We start from the raw sequence: 5,656 nt of genomic DNA, 5'->3' as shown, positions 1-5,656 counted from the left end.
TTGGAACAATTTAATTAATCTAATTAATTAAATATTCCTAGATTTCAAAACACTTCCGATTACTCTCAAATTCACCTATATTGAAGAGCATGCTAGTGCCTAATATAATATGCTAACACATATTGATTTCAAACTAGTTAAGGCCGCATGATTTAATATTTTATTCAAAATAAATATTAAATAAAATCTTCAATACTTGTCCAAATGATCTAAATTTAATATATATCAATCAACATATCAAGGGGTAATATTCTATCATGTCACATGTTTAAACAAAGTTATGGACAACTGGGAAAATTAAATCCTTCACAAGAAAAATAAATAATAAAATCTCTAGATTTTATATCCAAGCATGTAATCAAGTTGTATAAGCATCACAAGCATGTAAAATAGAAAGAAAATAAATTATAACACCCCTACCTCAATTTTGAGATGGAAATCTCAAATCCCCACCGAAAAAAAAGTATTCCGAATCCATTGAAACTCTTAGGTTTTGTTGGGGATAACATGATCTACATGAATCCGAAGGAAGCCCCATGAAAATCACAACTTGACTCCCAACCTAAACACGTCGAGGGAAACAATAAACGTGAAGGCCGAAGACTTTTCACTTAAGAAAAGTGGATCAAAGGAGGAGAGAGAAAGTGACAGCTCCATGGGCATCCATGGCTGCCGGCCAAGAGAGGAAGAAGAAGAGAAAAATTTGATTTTTTTTTTTCTTTAAGTCTCCTATTTATAGAAAATCTCAAAAAGTGCCCCGAAAGGGCACCGCTGGGTCCGGAAAAGTGAAATTTGAGCAAACGTGCTCAAACGGAAAAACTCCATGAATAAAAAAGATTTAAAATGAGAAAATATGAATAACGAAAAAAACGGTGTAAAAAACGGAGTCCCGAGCAGAGAGATATGTCCCGAACAAGTTCGGCGGCAATCAGGGCCAAAAACTCTGAAATTTGAGAAAAACGACCAGAACGGAATTTTAAGAGTACAAGACTTGATGAAATGTGAAACTGAATCCCGTATGAGGATCCAGGCTCCAAACGAGGTATTTTGCTATAACTTTCGTTAATTGCACAATGACCCCTACAAAAAGGGTTAACTGCGAAACTGCCCCAGAATGAAAATATCTTCCAAAAGATATTTTTTTAGATGCCCCTAAAATAAAATATCTTTAAAAGATATTTATGAAAAACACCCCAAGAAAAGAAAAAAATTCTGAAGAATTGTGCATCCATGCTCCTATGAACACCGGGAGCAACCAGAGTACTTTCTTGCAAAAGTAAATATACGTATTTCGAGAAAACCACTCAAGATGAAGGCATGTGAAGTCAAAAACTAACTCCAAGCATGAAAAGTGAGGTTTTACCAATAAAGTAATAGATGGGGAAAAGACAGAATAGGGAAAAGGACGAAATAGGGAAAAGGACAAAAGTGAATAGTGTCCCGAAAAGTGAAAATGCGAAAATGACTCAGTCCTCAAAGGAAGTTGTCAATCCACACGAAAGAGTCTCAGAAGCCAATTCTAAGCACTCAAGATGATACTAAACGACGAAAAACAGATCTCAGAAAAGAGAATTAAACGGAAAAAATTTATCCGTAAAATTTCAGGAAAAAAAGAAAGGGAGGAAAATGACTTGGTCATTACATTTGTTTTGTTTTGTTTTGATTGAAAAAAAAAAAATTGATTGATTTGTGCATAATGATATATATCTGTTTTACTCCATATACTTAATACTCTAATGTGTGCTGTGGAGTGTGATTATTTTGTCTAGTACAAAGGACTAAGTTTGGGGGCGAGGTGATGATTCCATTCCTCTGAGATATCAATTCTTGATTCTTGCAAGTTCTGTATATTTGATAATATCTTTCTAACTTTACATCTATTTTCACACATTGATCACAATGTGCATCTTAAGTTTGGGGGTAATATAGTGCCTTTTAAAATTTTGTTGTTAATATATTGTGCACAAGAGGATGCAATTTAACTGTTTAAGTATGATTTTGAGTCTGTTGACTATTGTGATGTCCATATGCAGTTTGATATTGGTTTAAGAAGGTTTGTATTTCGAATTCATGTTAAATAGGGATTATTGAAACTTTTTTATATCAGTTGATGGCCTGTTGTCCACTTTGTCAGGGTAGTTACAATTTGATGATTCTGATTCCTAGAATATTTCACTTTGCACATGTTCACACTTACATGAATTATGTGGGGTATAAACTTGAAGTCTTATTTTGATTTGTGTTAAACTAAGATGGATAGGTGAATTTGATGATTTTTAGAACCAAGGTATAAAAAAAAATGAAAGAAATAAAATGGTATGCATGCAATAAAAAAAAAAGAAAAAAAAAAAGGTTCTTCATTAATGTGAAGGAACCAAATGAAAAGAGAGAAAAAGGGTCAAGTTTGGGTCTGTACCTAGATTGCTTAAACAATTAATTCCTCAGGGGTGTTTCAACACTTAATGAGTTCGCTACAAAAAAAGTTTAGGTTGTCCAGATTACTTGAGCAATTTGGTCCATAGGAGTGTTTTAACACCTAATGCCCTAAATCCATTTGGCTTGGAAGTCATTGGCTGAAAACTCGTTACAAGAATGATTTAGAAAGCTTAATAGACCTGAGCATTGCATAGTACCCTTTTGAAAAAAAAAAAAAAAAAAAAGAGTTGAAAAAAAATTGAGTGATGAATGAAATAAATGCAAACCTATAGAAAATTAGGAAAAATACCTTGGGGATCAGAATTTGAAAGGTTTACTTGTGAATTGAGGGATAGCATGAGTTAGATATAAGTATGGATAGTAAGCCACATGTTTATAATTGTAAGTTCACTATTAAAAAGGATTTTGGGGATCGAGATTGTTAAATATAAGATTAAACTAACATATGGGGACCATAGCTGCTAATATGATACTGAGAGTTGGTGATTTTTCCTGTTTAATATAGTTCCTTATACTTGTTGTAGTTAACTGATTGATGTATTGCTGGAATATTATGATATGAAAATAGGTTTGAATGAGCTTGTCGTGCAATTAAGGCACTAATTTGAGAAGTTTGTGGGTATCTTCACTGGAAACCTCACGAGATTACAACTCGTCTGCTGAGCATTGAAAAGTGCGCATTTAAACTCTTTAAGGTTGAATGTTCTAGTACCTTATCCTATCTAATTTTTCCGTTTTAATTTAATTTCATGTTATTCCCCTTTTCAGGCACTTCTCCCCAAAATAAGTTAATCCAGCTGAATTAGAGCATAAAAGATGCAATCTGAAGCTCAATGGAAGAAAGGAGCAAAGTGGAAGCAAGTTAGTGAAAGGAAGCACTCTTCAATCGATCGAACAAAGCTCAGATCTATCACACAGTGATCATTCCAAAAATGCCAAGATGGATCGAGCCTTTTGTCCTTGTCCTCAGCAAAATTCATTCTTCGATCGATCCAACAATTCTTTGATCAATTGAACATCTTTGATCTTATCCTCACCTACCACTTTTGTCCTCTTCCCAAAAATATCTCAGCCTTGTCTTTATTCCAAAAAGGCACTGCCAAGGTTCGATTGATTGAACCAACCTTGAGATTGATCGAACTGCCTCGAATTGCGTGAAAAGTTGATATCAAGCCAAATTAAATATGTACTCATGGTGCAATCATTGGGAGGTCCTAGTGCACGAGGTTTAACCATTGGGTGTGACATTTGAGCTACCTATATAAGGATTTTGGCTATTTTGAGTAAAGGGGGTTAGATTAGAGAGACTTGGCTAGAGATTAAAGAGAGAGAATATAGAAATTGAGAAAGTTCTTCCTCTCTTCTAAGGTTTCCACCAAGGAGGAAGAAGATCATTTCTAGCATGGAAATAGCCCTTGAGGGTTGGATGACAACATCAATGAGTGGCTAAACATCTTCTTAGGGCTAGAGCTAGCCCTAGGCATGCCTCATAGACTTTGATGTTTTGTAATTAATGGGAATTAGTATTGTAATTCTTGTCTTGACCTTTGATATATATATAAATCTTGTTTCTACATTGATTTGTGTATTTTAATACTTCTAATTGATCATTTCATTCTACTCATATGTCTATGTATGCTAAAATAGATGTCCATGTGTTTATCTCTAGGTTTTGTGATATTGATGCATGTCTATGTGTGTTGATGCTATGAATCTAGTGATGGTCAAGGCATGGTGTTTAAATGGAATACTCTTGAGGTTTATTTGATAGTTTATACTCATTTCTTGATGGATTGTGCCTCTTCCTTAGTTTAATTAGTTTAATTTTCATGTCCCTAACTTAGTTGAAGTGTAGTTGCTTTACTTCCTTAGATGGGAGGACAATCCATGCTTTTTGTTTGATGTTCCATACTTATGAATGCAAGTAGAATATTTCTCTAATTTGGTGATGTGTGTTGATTGTGGACTTAAAGGAAGGAATAATGGCTCAATTGATATGTTGTGCTATTCACTAGTTTGTCTAGACAATATATACTTATTTAGTCATCCATGCTTGTTGATTCAATTAATGACAAACACTAATATTGCAACACATAATCCCCCTCATTCATTACACATTGAGTGTCTAGGAAGGTAATGTTTAGTGGTGACCTCTAAGTCCCAAGACCCTTCTCTGTTATTCTCTACATTTTACTCTACTTCAATTGCTTTACCTCGCATGCATTTAAATTACATTGTAGTTAATTAACCAAACAAACCATCTTTTGATCACTCGACCTACTAATCCAACATTGTTTCCAAACAAATACTGCCCTATTCCCTTGGGACGATCCCTACTCACCCTAGCTATATTATTAGTTAGAGGTTGAAGTGGCACTCTATAAATTCAAATTTGGCCACATTGCACACTTTTGGATGCAATTTGGTACATTGGGCGACACATACCAAGTTTTGGCGTCGTTGAGGCAACGCCGTATTTTGGAAACAATTAGAAATTAGTACTCTTTTGATCGTGTCTTTATTTTACGTTATTTTGGTTACTTATTGTGTTTGTTCTTGATTGGCTAGGTGCATTGAGCAAAGGAAAGTGAAGCAAAGGAAAATTCTGAAGCAGGAGCAAGCTAAGCTAAGCAAAAGCAATAAAAGCTAAAAATCTAAAAATTTGCAAAGCAACGCGAAAATTGAAAAATAATTTTTAGTTGCTTAAGGACCCTTTGTGAGCTTTTCTAACTCTATCTCTAGTTAAATCGTCGGGCCGCGTAGTGGCTATTCTTTGAATTCGTAGATAAATCGTGAGCCCGCGTGGAGGCAATTTATTTTCTTGCATATTGTTCAAGCATGGGAGTATGGGATATATATATGTGGAGGTTTGTTGATTGGTTTTTTGCAGAGGCGAAGTGATTGTTAATTGCTACTTGCTTGTTACTTGTTTTTGTTTTCTTTGTGCATATATGGTTGAAGGTCGTTAAATTCTACTCTTGTCCCACTTAATTTGAATCTTGAATCCATTTTTCGTAATTCTAAGGGAAGGGGTAATTCTAGTCATTCCATTTCATCAATGGAAGACATCAATGAGGACCGTGTGTAGGACCTTGGTCACATCGATCAACAAGGTATCCTCCACCCTAATGTGAATCATGACAATATTCAAGTACCATTGGGCATGCCAAGACCATTCATTCAACCACAATAATAAGGCGATGTTTCATTGGGAATGCCT

At 34.8% G+C, this 5,656-nt stretch overlaps 1 long non-coding RNA gene across 1 annotated transcript; it reads left to right on the top strand.

The window, feature by feature from the left end:
* The first annotated feature begins 229 nt into the window (after positions 1 to 229).
* Positions 230 to 4,024, top strand: LOC132295559 (uncharacterized). Its single transcript, XR_009478540.1, has 2 exons — positions 230 to 3,109; positions 3,205 to 4,024. It is a non-coding gene; the product is annotated as an uncharacterized LOC132295559 (long non-coding RNA).
* Positions 4,025 to 5,656: the final 1,632 nt, after the last annotated feature.

The sequence above is a fragment of the Cornus florida genome, unplaced genomic scaffold (assembly GCF_030987335.1).
Source record: "Cornus florida cultivar Cherokee Brave unplaced genomic scaffold, ASM3098733v1 CherokeeBrave_3.0.0_Hap2_Chr02, whole genome shotgun sequence".
In the NCBI taxonomy this organism is placed as follows: domain Eukaryota; kingdom Viridiplantae; phylum Streptophyta; class Magnoliopsida; order Cornales; family Cornaceae; genus Cornus; species Cornus florida.
The sequence above is the reverse complement of the archived record's forward strand: the minus strand, read 5'-3'. Positions and strand labels throughout refer to the sequence as shown.